Source organism: Amblyomma maculatum, chromosome 2 (genome assembly GCF_055883805.1).
Source record: "Amblyomma maculatum isolate TAMU_Amacu chromosome 2, ASM5588380v1, whole genome shotgun sequence".
NCBI lineage: Eukaryota > Metazoa > Arthropoda > Arachnida > Ixodida > Ixodidae > Amblyomma > Amblyomma maculatum.
In genome coordinates this window covers 96005360-96020536 of record NC_139345.1, presented here as the reverse complement: position 1 = coordinate 96020536, position 15177 = coordinate 96005360, and the positions used below count along the sequence as shown (strand labels likewise).

At 45.2% G+C, this 15177-nt stretch overlaps 1 long non-coding RNA gene across 1 annotated transcript in view; it reads right to left on the bottom strand.

The window, feature by feature from the left end:
* The window catches only part of LOC146199310 (uncharacterized), a 77389-nt gene extending 62650 nt beyond the window's left edge, over positions 1-14739 (bottom strand). The window contains exons 1-2 of the long non-coding RNA XR_014705064.1: positions 14403-14739; positions 14047-14134 (exon numbers count right to left, since the gene is read on the bottom strand). This is a non-coding gene — a long non-coding RNA (uncharacterized LOC146199310). The remainder of the gene's footprint in view (positions 1-14046; positions 14135-14402) is intronic.
* Positions 14740-15177: the final 438 nt, after the last annotated feature.

Below are 15177 nucleotides of genomic sequence, written 5' to 3'. Positions count from 1 at the left end.
TTATGGGTCCTTTAGGGCGAAGCTTGAGCCTCCCCCTAAGCCAAACCATAAAACCATGTACATCCTTGCTAAACATTTTAAATTTAAAGGCGCCAAAACCAGACGCACACATAATCAGCTACCAACTAGCCCAACAAGAAGTTCTCTTAAGCCTTTCTGAAGCATGGAAAACCATACTTAACAGAGCTTTAGCTCGTATAACTGCCAGGTCTCCAGCCTGATTTTTGCCTGAAGTCGCCGATCAGTGCCGTATATAACGTTGTTGCCTTTTATTTGTGTACGGTGCGGTGTGTTAACTGGAAATTAATCATCTTGTTAGTCATTGACATCTGATATGCTGTTTATGCATGCCGCTATTCAGAAAAGTTTTTGCTTCTACTCTATTGCATGAAACAGAAAATATACACTATTCATAAATTGCATTTTCAGCACACTGACTTGTACAAACTGTTGTAGCAGTGAAAAAATGTACGGCTCATGAACAGTTGCCCAAGTTGTACGGAACAGAAAAAAAAAGCACATTTCTGCATTATGGCTGCTTATTGTTGTGTCTAAGTGCAAATGTTTTCAGCGACCGGAACGATGGTGATATGCAAGCCGCGCAAGAATACATTGAGGAGGGCTGTTGGAACATGGTGTCTTTATACCCGATTGTAAAGGCGCATGCTAAAGATGCTGGCTTGGCAGAAACCTGAAGCTGCCATAAATTCGGCGTCTTCCTCCAACCTGGGATCTGCCGGCCAATGAATCCAACCGCAGTTAAAGTCCTGAAAGTCTGAAAGTGTCCTGCCTAGAGCTTTTTTAGTCGCAATATACCACATGTTCACCTAATGAATATCCATTCAACGAACCATTTTGGCTTTTGTGCATGCATGCTTTTAGCATGTTGTATATATGTAATTAGCTTCATGTAAAATACCTTTACAAAATAGAACTCAACCCTGTGTTTGGTGCATGATGGCCTTAGTTACCTCTGCGCCATAACACTTAGCACAGTGAAAAATAGCCACCAGTAAAAACAAACATGCACCAATAATGGGATTAGCTGAACGCCAATGAGGCAAACCCAGTGGACAAGCTTGGGTAGGCTATGTTGGGTAGCCGATGAGCCTATAGTTGGATACCTATTATTAGAAGTCAGTGAGTAAGCTTGGTTGCAAGTATTGGATAGCCAGTGAGAGTGGCTGGATGGCCATTGTGTTACAGCCAGTGGGTATGCTTGGGTGGAAGATATTTGGTAGCCGTTCAGTGAGGCTGTATGGCAATAAATAATCTAGTTTGCCTTTAGTTGCTATTGTAGGGAAGCCAATCAGAGCCCAATGAAACGCCATCATCGGTCCATCATTAATGCCGATGTTTCCACGTTATTGGGCTGGTTGCGGCCCTTTAACGGCGTGCTACTTGGGAGAAGCCAACACCTAAGGGGGCTAGGCAGAACGAACACAAGTCGAATGGAGCAGATAGCCGTAACGGGTATTTTCGTTTTGTACAGTGTTTACGCGAATAAATGAATAAGCGAGTAAATGAGTGAGTGAGTTAGTGAATAAGTGAGTAAATGAGTCAGTGAGTTAGTGAATGAGTTAGTGAATAAGTGAGTAAGTGAGTAAATGAGTGAGTGAGTGAGTGTTCCGCTCTGTAAGCTGGGACTGAGCGAGAAGTCAACAGTTATGGGCATAAAAGGAACGAATAACGATAAAAGATCGAATTGGGCGTTTTGCCGTAACGGTTACTTTCCTTTCGTACACAGTTTTAGCGAGTGAATGAGTGAGTGAGAACACCTCACTGAATGAGTGAGAATACCTGAATTAGTTTTTCACAGCGTAAGCTTGATACTGAAGGATAAGCTGGAGGGGACGATGAAGATCAATACAAGTCGAATTAAGATAACTGTAGCGGTTACTGTCCCTTTGTACACCATTCAGTGTGTTTGGGTGAGCGAGTAAATTCGCGAGATTTTCCCTTGGATACACATAATACTGAATAAGACACTAAGAATTATGGGGACTTGAGGGGACGGAGAGAAGAAGCTGAATTGAAAAGATAGCCTTAAAAGTTACTGCCGTTTAGTACACAGTCTGACCGAGTCAGTAAGGGTGCGAATAAGCTCTCCCCCGCTTGAACAAGATGAAACATGACGTCACTTATGGTCTATCATTAATGATACGAATTATTGCGAAATATATTGCTGTTGTTGTTTAGACAGTGCAGGCATGCATAACATAATTGCTTAATTATATCCTCAAATGTTCAGCGGGAGAACTAAGCCTAGGACTTCCTATCAATTATCTGCGTCGGACCCCTATGAGAATAATGTGGGCAAGCGTAAGTGCGGCTTGCCGTGGTAGAACCCGCATCGGTCCTATGTAATTATCTGACGGGCTGATGGAAGTAAAAATAAATGTTCATCCAGAGCGGTTACCCGAATCTGTTCAAAGTAGGACTATTGGGATGAATTGGCGGGATGTGCACATTTGGCGATGCGGGAAAAATGTGGGCAGACTCACAAGGGCAGTCTGCATCGATCCCTAGTGGGACCCATTGAGGATTTTTTCGGCAGCCCACTTCAAGCCCACGTCGACCCCTGTTGCAGCACCCATACTGAGCCCACCAGGATGTTCTCTAATGCCTACATAGGGCCCACCGGGGCCCCCATTTCATAGCCCACTTTGTGCTGCCTGGGAGAGAATGATGGTATTAGTGAATGCGTGTGAGTTCAAATGTGTAAGCTTGGTACTGAATGAAAAACTAGCAAAAAAGGGGCTAGAAGGGGCGAACAGTGCTAGTTGGATTGAGCAGCTCACGATAATATTAATTACGCAGTTCGAATGAGTGAGTGGGTGATTCACTGCACAAGCTCCAGACTGACGCAGAGGCTAACACTGAAGGATGCTAGGAAGGACGAACAACACTATATCGAATTGAGCAGATAGCCGACATGGGCTTTCATTTTGTACACAATGAGCCAGTGTGCGAGTTTTGAGTTAATGAGTGAGTGAGTTAGTGAATGATTGAGCGGTACCAAACTCTGATCAATCTATGATCGTTATTGCTAGCCAGGTTGTCAGGGAGACGACATCAACATTGAAATATTTGTTATCAGCAAAGTTAATAGTTCGAGATTAGAGCTTTGGTTTCCGTGTCTGAAAGAGAACGATGCATTCATTGCTGAGTGATTTAGATTCAGATCTGAAATTACCTTCTCGCTGCTTTGATTTAAACCAGAGATTCTTTTGTGACGTAATCAGCGAGAAATTATGCAAACGCAAAGTGATTACCAACGCGTGCACTGTGGCCTAGTAACAGTCAGATTGAAAGTTACCGCTTGCAGGGAGTTGCAGGTATCTTTGCTCGGCCGTCGCTTTGTTCGCACCAACCTTGCTATCGATCCCGCTTCGGCGAAGAAGTACGACCTGCAATAAAGCGACCTGTGTGCCACAGAACGTGCGATGTCATTGAAGGCTGAGGCGGCTGGTCAAGCTGGATACTGAGAATATAGAGTGGCGACAAGTTATCGATGAGTCGGCAGACTCAGCAGCAAGCGAAGCATGTGCTTTTACCGGTAGTGCACACGTAGCATGTCGAACTACCCGAAAAGCTTTGCGTCATTCGAAGAAACGCCGATCGGACATGGCGCCTGTTCGAGGTATGTCTCGCTTCCCGACACGCGTTAACCGTCGTGTTCGGAATGATACCTTCCAAACGACTTAGATTACATTGTTCGATTCTTCCAAGCCCATGCAAACTGTTAACAAATTGCCACTGCCATGTGTGCACTGTGAAAAGAAAAAAAATATTTTAGAAAGTTTTGGTTATATCTTGGCAATGACGCTTCATGCATTTCACGAGGATAAGTCTTTGTCAAAAATATTCACGCCAAGTGGTTTGCACCTGAGATATGTAACTTAGCTTTTGGCAGTATTCTTGTAATATTTAAGCTTGAGAAAGGTGAGGGCGAGATTGTTTGTCACCTGTGCAATGGAGAACGTTGGACGTTCGAAACCAGCCTCTTGTCAGGGCGCAAATGCAAACACCTTGGCACGTACTTTTTTTTTGTTGACAAAATACATTGCTTGGTTATTCTTCAAGTTGGTGTGACACCAGAAATGAGAAAACTGCCTTCAAAACATTTCATTACGTGTATTTGTATGAATGCTACAAGAGTTGTTGTCGGGCTAGTTGGCTTGAGTCATGTAAAGCCATTAAGGCTATGCGCAAAAAAGACAACACAAAAAACAGAGGCAACGACAGGACGAGCGCTCGTCCTGTCGTTGTCTCTGTTTTCTGTGTTATCTTTTTTGCGCATAGCCTTAATGGCTTTACATGTATGAATGCTAATCTTAAATTACACCCAATAGCACCCAAAAGTGGTGCCATCGCGTCTTTCTTGTATCACGGAATGACGATAAACGCATTTGAGGCGTGTTTTTCTCTTGCTGCATTGAATGCTCGTCTATATTCTTGCGTTCTTTACTTTCTCTTTTTTTCTATATAGTCAACGGCAAAAACATTACCTCGTTGCAAAAATGGGAGGTCATATGCAACGCTGAGGCAAAGGGAAAGGGGAAGGTCACGTATTGACAATTAGACACGATGTCGAGTCCAATGGCCACAATCTTAGACGATGAAGGTAAAACCGCCAAGAATCCGCAGACTGCCTATAACTTGAGGCTTACGAATGATGAGGGGATTTATCACCGCTTAAAGAAAGGTGATTTTTGTGAAAGGTGTAAAATTTAAAGAGTGAGACGAAGGAGGTTCAGCGACGTGTCCTGTTCGACAAAATAAAACCGAATAAGAGGCGGGCGACCCAGAGCGCTCCCTTGTGATTGTTACTTCTAATACGCTGAAGCTGAACTCTTTAACAGCCTCGGTTTTTATTGTCGTGGTGTTAGGAAACATACCACATACGAAACGAAAAGGCTCTTCGCTTACTTCATATTTCATGTACCAGTTGCTGATGCGGCCAATAATCCCGCTTTGCGAAATAACTGCCAGTAAAATAAGGAGGAGGTGTTGGTGCAATAACTAAGCAGCTTAGGTGAGCACAAGCGATAATCCCTGGGAAAAAGTTCGCGTCTTAGGATAAAGAGAAGTAGTACAGAAGTATTCGGAAAGAGCAGCGTCGGAGGGCTAAGTAAAACCGCGCCAATAGCAGAGGCTAAATGCAGCATGTATTATATAGCTACAACGGGTAGATATTATATTTTTCTCACTTATTTCCTCAAAGCCATTTCGGCTTCGCCAATGCACAGTAAATAAAAAAAGAAACTGCCCCGACGACACGTGTCGGGTGTAAGGAAGAGTGGTAAAAATAATTAGGAGGCTCGATCTTTCTGCCCTAATTTTAATTACCGTGTTAGAAAAATCGTCTAGTTCTTGTGAAGGAGCGAATAAAGGTTGTCTCTCGGTCGTGTCGTTATTAACGGCTCAGGTCAATCAATCAATGTCTTCAGAGATGCCATGAAAAAGCGCAGTGGGACGAGCTGTTCGAAACGAAGGTAAATATCTATAACCGAATTCCTTGTGGAGCATTAACAATGAGGAGATAAAAAAAGCCCTCAGCATTTCAGCTTATTTCAAAATTTCCTGTTTTGTTCCTCGAGGGTTTGCTCGCCTCACGTCGTGTGCATGAACCATCGGACTTTCTTTTTATTGGGATGCCGGATTTCCTGAGAAGCAATCAGGCGTCTTACCGGGGAGTCTTAATGAGCAAGGCACTTTAGGAGTTACTTTGTGCGCTCAATTAATTACTGCATAGTCGAAGGAGAACAATTAATTATTCGTCTTGGAGACGTCACCAACGCTCCGCATTTTTATCGAACACATTTCCAAAGCAAGGCATTTAGCTTCTTTGTTTACGTCGTTCCGCACGGAGTTTCCCCTTGGTGATTCAACTCGCATTCGCGATCGTTTAAATTGATTGCTCTTACGCTTCCGACTGGAAAGCAGCCTATTCAGCAACCTTTTTAAAAAGGTTCTTGGTCTACAGTGCTAACGTTTGGAGCATCGGTTTTGGCATTTTTAGGAGTTAGAGTAAAGAGTCCCTATCTCAGAAAAGCCGGCGTTGCAGTTCTAACTTGGAAATCAATTTGATTACATGCGCTTGATTTCATAAAAAAAAATGCGACTAAAACCATTGCACAACACTCAGGATGGTGTCATCATATCATTCCACCTCACATTTAGCATCCATCTGCTAGTCAAGTTAGATTCTAGTTTGCGATAGGGATTCGATCTGATGAAATGCGTACGTACAGTCTTTGTCAATAGTGTAGAACCCAGGGTGTCTGCTTCCGAGCCACTGCACGCGGCTTGTAGTGATTTTCCAATGTTACAAATCTATTGATGGTAATTAGATACCTTTTCCAATGGCAAAGACCTCCACTAATGCTAAATCAGCACCACTACACGGCTCAGACGCAGACCCGTTGGGCTCTACGCTTTCCGCTAGGGGTGTACCTCCGAGTGTCTGCCATTAATTGTAGGTACAAGCGTCCGCCGTGAAGTTGCGACTGAAGGAATGAGGAAAAGAAAATGCACGGGCCTACCTGCTGGCTCTAGTTTAGCTACAACAGCTGTGTTGTGCAGACAGAGGGGAATTTAAAGAGAAGAAAGAAAGAAAACAAAGAGAAAATGCTCGTCGCTAAAGCCTTAGTCCGCTACCGAGAGGTGGCGAGGACGACGGCCGTTGCGACGCGCGTCATTCTCTCCCTCGTCTTTTTCTTTCTTCTCTATTTTCTCTTCTGTCCGCACGAGGCAGCGGAGATGGCTCAGCTACAGAGCCCATAGCAGGCCCGTGTATTTGCTTTTCCTTCTTTCAGTCGTGTATTGGCATCGTATCGCACACGGACGCCTCTCCATCAGAGCGAGGCCGCCGGCGGACGGGTTCGAACCCGAGCTCTCTGGTTCAGTAGTTGCGCGTCTTAACCACCGAGCTAAGAGGATGGTGAGGTGTGGCTGTTCCTGGCTCTACGAGGCTGAGACTGGTAGGTCAACGCCGCTTGCAGCGGGGGCTAGCCTGCCACTGAATTTTTATCTGTTGTAGGCCGTCATTGCACCCGCCATCGCTTAGGTGGTGGACGACGGCAGTTGCGGCGCGCGTCTTTCTCTTCCTCTTCTTTTTCCTTTCTTCTCCATTTTCCTTCTGTCCGCACGGGGCAGCGGAGGCGGCTCAGCTGCGGAGCCAGTAGCAGGCCCGTGCATTTTAACGCGGTAGCGTTAAGGAGCTCGTGTCGCAGAAAAGCCGGTGTCTTCGGCGGCGTTGCCCGTGAGCGATAAATTCCGGCATGCACTTCATAAATAAAAAGATGGGCTGGGTGGGAATCGAACCAGGGTCTCCGGAGTGTGAGACGGAGACGCTACCACTCAGCCACGAGTTCGATGCTTGAAAGCGGTACAAAAGCGCTTCTAGTGAATGCGGTGTTGCCTTAGAAATCGATGCCACCCCGTACTTGTGAAGACTGGGAGACCACACTACGCCGCTCCAAGGACCCGGCGAAGCAAAAGATTTCGCCGGGCTGCCGACGTCATCGACAGATTGAACATGAACGTTTGAGTGAGGTAGGGTCGTGCGGGGAACCAGGCGGCCAGGGGGCCTCTAATACCTTTGCGAGAATAAATGTTTTGTCCTCCTCCTCCTCGCGTCGCAAAGTAGCGAAGGTGGGTGCCGGCTAATTAAGCCCCGATTCCAGTTTAGCGTTTCACGCTGCAGAGACACACGTTCCCCCTTCACTATAAAAATGCACCATACCGGCGATGCCCAATGTGTCAAAATATGTCTAAAGAACATGAACGTTAGGGAAATCAAATGCGAAGCCACTAACGTCTTGCTGGGGGATGGTGGTGGTGAAAACGTTTATTAAAAATAGTTACATGGAGGTTGCTCTGGGGTCAGGTTTAGTGCCCTTCCCCTCACAAACACTAGGTGGAGTCCCTAGTACGGGACCCCAGTGACTTCCGCTGCCGCCATTGCTCTTTTGACCAAGGCCTTTTGGGCTTTCAGGTCGGAGCTGGCGAGTAGGGTCGCCTCCCAGTCCTCCCGGGTGGGGTTTGGGTTAGGTGCAAAGGCAGGGTTGGAGGGGCACGCCCACACCATGTGGAAGATGTCCGAAGCGGCACAGTGCGGGCATTCTCTGGAGAAGGCACTGTCAGAGTGTTTAAGTGATGCCGGGCACATCATGCTGTTCTTAGGCGAAGAAGCACACGCTCCTCTGCTCTCATCAACCCTTTACACGTGTGGGGGTAAATAGTTTGTCTGGTTTGGAACAGCTGAGTAACTTCTCTGAAAGTGTAGGCTTGTGTGAATTCTTCTGAGGAGGAGGACCCAGGGAGACGAGGTTGCCCGGTTAGGCGCATTTCCAGTTCTACGTAAATCGCTTGATTCGGGGAAAAAAATAAGCATCTTTTCATCGTTGCTCCTGTTGCCGCAGCGGTAGCCCTTATAATAAGCTTATCGCATCGTTCACGGAAAGCAAGGGATTTGAAAACACGTGCATTCACTGCGCCCGTTAAAAGGCTGAAAAAACAACAACGACAACGACACCACAATCGAACTCCGCAAAACAACGTGATGGCCGCCCACTCGCCGCCCGCAAAAGCACTGGAGCAAAAGCATGCCCCGATCTACCCCAACGCCGCTGTGCGGCCGCCTTCGGCAGAGTACCACGTTCTCCCATAGACATGTAGAGTGACGGAGAAGTTTCATGGTCATAACGCGGTATTGAAGTACTATAATATTGTCACGTGGTCGTGAACAAATGAGGAGACGACCTCCGCAAGAATGAACTCTTTATTGGGCTTATTTGCACCCGCAAAAGAATTAAATAAACGGCGGCGGCGATAACAACATTCGTGCTCAGCGAACGTCGGTCTACGAATGCCCGTTGAATCCGTCAACGCTCAACTTAAAGGCGACGAAGAACAATCTAGATAAAGCCGCAAACGGTTACCAGCACAACCTATAACTTTGCAGAAACATACGCGTGTGGCCAGAATATTCGACACAGATCTCGGCGCATCTTGCGCGACAAAGAAATGAGCAAACAAAGAATACAGAATTGATCTGCGTCCCAGAATCAGAGTGATAATACCGCATGCTGTAGAAAAAAGAACAAATAAATATTTGAATCGTTTGCGGCAATATTAGTGAGCAGGCGCCGGAGTAACCGCTCGTTAGCCTTCCCCAGCCCTTTTCATGGGGTGGGGAGAATATGGTGTGTGGTATTGTGATACTCGCACATTTCTACAAATGTGCAAGGCAGATTGAAATCAGAATCCTGGTTCGCGTCGGGTACCGTGAGAAATGCCCGGAGAGGGATCGCGCGGGCGCTGGCGTCGGCTTCCTCATTCCCATGGCAACCTCGGTGACCTGGAGCCCAAGCGACAGATCGGTAGCCGGAATCTGAGTCTCGGCCACAATTGTGGTAGATCCGGTAGGCTAGAAGAGTAGTCCACCTTTGCTGGCCGCTCCCACAAGCCCCTCCGAATCGATGATTATGTACTTGGAGGAAGGGTCGGAGATTATGAACGCGGTGACAACCCCCTCAGCGTGAGTAAATGGGCCCCTTTAAACGTAAGGCTGTCTACAGATTTGCTGTCGTGTATGATGGTGGTCGTGTACCACCCACTTGGGTTCGGGCCGGAGGTGTTAACGTGCAAGACTTCTGGTTTGCTTTCATAATGGCGGTCCAAAGCGTCCGCCTGCGCCAGGCGCCGGTCATTATGGTCCTTTTCGGACATGTTGGCAGGGACAGGCCGCACGTGGAGGGAGAGTTTTCATAGTGCGGGAATGCGACATCTCTCTTCAGTGCGTTGGGTGTGTTGGATGCGAAGTCGGGCTAGAAGGCGGCGACTTGACTCTGTCTTTGTGAGATGCGTGTATTGGTTGATGAGGTGGGCCTACCGAAGCTCCCCAGAAGTATTCACCACATCCAGTGCCACGAGGCGGCTGGTAACGGTAGAGACCGGGAGGCCTGGTGCTCGTTTCATGATTTTACGGATGATGACTTTGAGGCAATCGTCCTTTCCTGTCTCCACAGATTGAGGTAGGGAGCCGAATACAAGATTTGTCTTGTCACGAATGCGTTCGCCAGCCGCAAAGCGTCCTTGATTACCCGAATTTTACATTCTGGAAATTGATTACATTGGCTAATCATTTGATAAATTGATTACATACCGGAATGCCACCAGTAAAGAAGTTTTTGGAGGGAGGAGATTTTTTTCTACAGTGGGGAACGCGTTGTCCAATCTGCAAGAAACCGGAAACAATGTACCATGTTTCTTTTTTTTTTCTTACATTGTTGGTAAGAGTTATTTTTGGGATGTTGTGCAGCAGGCAATAAAGATTTTCCACTAAACTCACACAGCTTCGGTATTTGAGCATAGATAATGAGCATGAGGTTCCATTTGATGTAATTATTTTTCTAGGCCTTCACTCTGTATGGCGTTCTAGAATGGCAGGCTATCACTGTGATGGGGATGCAATACCTGTCCGAACTTATTTTCGAGAGAGTATCCATTGGTTTATCGTCATACAAGAAGCGGCTGCAGAACTTCCTGACTGGATCTCAAGGGTAGAGCCTTTGTTATCGCTGCAGGAGTTCTATATCCTGAAGCCATGCTGACACTGGCTGATAATGATGCCCTCTATGGACATATAGCCACGTGCTCTTCATGTTGTGATTGGGGCGTCGTTTTGTGAAATATTGTATGTTAAAGTTAGGAAACAAAAAAAAAAGCATTCCGAGCATGGCGCTGTTTGTTAAAACGCTGGGCTGGGGATCCGAGAGATGGAGGTTCGATTCCCGGTGGATTTATTTTTTTTTGATAATTGACCGGTGGAGTGGACACTCTCTATCCACAATTTGTGCGGACGCCACTCATGAGCTGTTAGAAGCCTTCGCATTGAAATCGTATCAGGAAATGAAACAACGTAAACATGTTAACCCTGCACCTCAACGCATAAGTACTTATCATTATTTGCTCTACAGTGGAGTTTGCATGAAAAGAAAAAAATGATAGCCGTACGTACACAGAAGGCAATCAACATGGCACCTGTCAGGGGTCTACAGCTAGAAGAAATATGAAAGGGAACACGGGAGCGCGTGGCCTCCGCGCTTTGCAAAGCGCTGTCAAAAACGCAACCCGAAAATGGGCGGTACCAATGGTATGCTCGGGGAAAGCAGCCGGCCAAGCTTACTTTGGATGCGTCTTTACCACTGATTCTTATTACCTGTCGGTGACAGCGCATCTGAAAGCGTGGAAGCCGCACGCTCCCGTGTTCCCTTTCGTATTGCTTCTAGCTGTACAATGTTTCAGTGGTCATTAGAGTTACCCTTCCTGTTATGTGCTTTCACTTTGAGTTGACACATAAATATTGTCATCGAGTGCAATTTTCACGGCAGTGTTCGCCCGCTACCACTACAGCTTTGCTATGATCAGCTTGTAGTGAGCAGGCACAGAGCTGTTTTTTCATAACTACGCAGACTCACAGACAGTATGCATGCATTGTTTTTATAAACCACAAAATTATACACTAGTTTTCCCTACACAGCTTTTCGTATTTTTATTGTGCGTCCAAAACTTATAAGAGCCATGTCCAACTCATCAAGTGGGCCTACCCTTGCTTTCAGCGTGCAGTAAACTGTCATTCAGTGCCAAAGATACTATCGTCATCAAACACCAGGATACATAAAAAAAGTCGCTGTGGTTTATCTACGATTAAACCTATTGTGTCACGAAAGTTTGTACGCGGTTTTTACAAACAACCCTTCAAGTACCTGAAATGCAGAACCATCGCAGCACACCACAACATAAACTAATCAGCACTGTAAAAAGCAAAGCCTCATCTTTTGGATGACATTCAGCGAGCCCGGTCAAATGATCTATAATTTATTTAAACATTCCCTGGCTTTATACTCGATAGTGTATCTCAAAAATGCAATTCATATTTCACAATTCAATTTGAAACAGAAAAGATAATACCTTCACTAGAGCACGCAATGCACGCATCTAAAGCGATGCCTGTCTTGCGCATCTCGACTCCATGGTTTTTATCTCTTTTTATGCGAAAATCATACAAAAATCATACAAAATATAAAGCAACTATGGCTTAGGTATTTATAGGTTTGTTTTTAAGAAATCAAGAAAAGAATGAATAAATGTCTGACGTGAATTCGGCATGACTTGTATTTCACACATAGTTTGCAAAGATTAACCAATTGAGTAACAAGGCTTATTTCTTTATTATGCAATACAGAACTATTCTACCTCCAAGCTCTAAACGTGTATGAGATAAAGATCCCTCTTTCCCTCACATTTTAGGTTGTCCTGGCCGTTAGAGGTGCGATTAGGAATCCACTATGGAGCTGAGAAGGAAACCTATTTGTCTGGTAAAGACTGTGTTTATATAATTGCAGTAAGAAGGTCAGTTTGAAATTTAGCCAAATGTTGCGTCTTACAGACTCGGATGTCCACTCTCCGTGCCACAAGTTCCGCACGCATGCATCCGGAAGCCTTCTGAGCTCCATCTTTGGCTTAGTGCCTTAGAAGCTCCGACAAAGAAGGGAAGGTAGAAAAGGACGGCAGACCTTTTGAGCTGCATTGTTACCTGAAAACTTCAAGCAGTAAATGAACAACTATTGTGGTTGGTAGACACTGTATAAACATAACCCTATAGTAATGAAAGCCCCAGAAAACTGCAGTCAAATAAAATAACTTCGCAAAAGAGTTCGCAAGTGAAATTGGAGAAAACTGATCATACTCTTCTATCAGAATATGTGACATTTTAGAAACGTTTTTAAATCAACAGAATAAAAATAACGGTTATGTGCCGTCTCAATGTCTTGCAAACATGTGTACCTCTTTTAAAATAAGACAGGCGGCTCTTATATCATGCTTGAGTTATTAGCCTGAAAATGTGCACTATCATTTGTTTCCTGAAATTCTATATTTTCCCGCTGAAATACGTCCCTCGAGAAATTCTCAGCCTGTAAAGAAAATGGCACATGTAAGTACATATGAGCTAAAATACAAAAAGAAAAAACGAAACTCATTTGCCACATTTCCAATACCAGTGGTGTGTGCACCTTCGCTGGGAACCAGATTAGCGGCAAATAAAGTTTTTAAGGAGCCATGTAGCGCATTTTATGGTCTAAATGATTTAAATCTTAGGGCGCGTGCCTTGCTACAACTATTACTGCTGCATAAAGGGCGAAGTAAAGAAACCAAAGGTGAGATAAAAACTTCACTTTGATTGGAGTTATTCAGCAACTTTGCTGATTGATGCAAGCAGCAGAGGAGCAAGGCGAAATTGAAGAATTAAAATGCAGGAAAACCCAAAGCACAACGTTATGTTTTACTTTGCAGTCTCCTTTTTTATTAATTTTTCAGTGTCTTTCATAAATCAACCCCATAATTGGGTTCGCAGTATGTCGTCGAAAGGTATATACAGGCGAGACTGTCTGAGCCACGTGTGAATAAACCGTATATACGTCAGGCTTCCCGCAGACTGCCAACGGGAGCGAAAATTCTCGATCGCCTCTATAGACAACGAGTTTACGATATCCGATAGCTAGTGTGCAAATACACACTAGAGAGAGGCAATGCAGCACGTATGGCTTTTTGAGAGTGTCGTGCATCGCGCGCGCATCCTTGGGGCACGTACATGCATACGTGCGCGATACACACTTTAAACCCAGCCTGTGTTCACGTCATACGCACAATCCCACGGCACCTACGTGCTGAAGTTAAGGCAGGTAAAAAGCAAGAGGCCTGATCAATTACGAAAAACGTGGGGTACTAGTTGAGCGAAATGCACTGTTAGTAGAATGCACTACCACTCGAAAGGCTGGTTATAATCTAAGCCACATTTGTTTTATACTGAGCGCGATGCCTCTTTTCGCCCCAAATAGCTCCAGATTCCCTTCGAAGACAAAAATGTTCAGTAGTATAAAAACATTTGCTGTTAATGGCTACTAATCAATTAGCGGCAACAAGCGTGATGACTTCGCTTTCCGTCGAGTGATGGCAAAATCACGATGTCCTTACCTGTGGTAAGTAATAAACACGGTGTTAACGTGCTCCCATTCCTCGAAGACACCTGCAGCAGGATCACTCCGGTGTTTCTACTGTGAGCCTGATAGATAAAAAAAAAAAAGTAGCATTTGTCTGTTACTAGTGCGATGTCGAGCCTATCTGCCACCGAAAATGCCACCACATTGATCTGATTGCCGGTGTTAATCTTGAGCATGTCAGAATAAAGTGCTCACTATCAAAAACACGATCACCCTAGATAAAACACCACCGATCTCGCCACAAGAAAGGATCTTCAATGCGTTCTTAATCGACGAATTTGGCAAGTACCTTATTATCCGCGTTATCTTGACAAATGTATTCAGACTTACCAGCACTCCTGGAAGCTCATTTTAGTCGTACATTGTCCTGAAGTTTAACTTCAAGTCGACAGTCACGCGACAAGACGTGAAAGGGAAGACACGCACCGTCGGAAAAACAAATTGAATACCAACAAGAGATTTTTCACATTGATGAAAACGCTCGCCCATGAAAACAATGTAATGATATAGCTGGAAAATATGCAAGAACACTGACGTATTCTCACATCCATAACTTCTTTGGTTTACTAAAGGCACTCTCGAATTAGGCATCACATCACTGAAAGACAATAGTAGGGCTGTGTACTAGACTGCCTCGATCTCTGCCCGCTGGCGGAGGGCAAAATACTCGAACTTTACCCATAGTAATCGTCGGCATTGAAATCACTGCTTTATATCTTGAGCCGAGCTTGCACCGAATGACTATCGCAAGCACAACCTTATTTAGCATTTTTTATATGGTCACGTAGTGGTGACAAGCCCGGCAGCCACAGGCAAGGACACTGGCGTAGCACTTGCATGAAACTATTTATTGGGCTGACTCCCGCCTGCAAAAGAACTAAGCGAATCGGTTGCGGAGATAGCAGCAATCGCGCTTGTTGGTCGTCGAACTAAGAATGTCCGTTTCACGTGTCAGCGCTAGTTTTAAAGGCCGCGACGAAAGATCGAGATAAAACCGCAACAGGTGACTAGCACACACTGGAACATTGTAGAAACCCACGTGGAGGGCAGAAAGTTTTGAGATGAATTTTCGCGCATCTTACGCGAAAAAGAAAATGATAAGGCT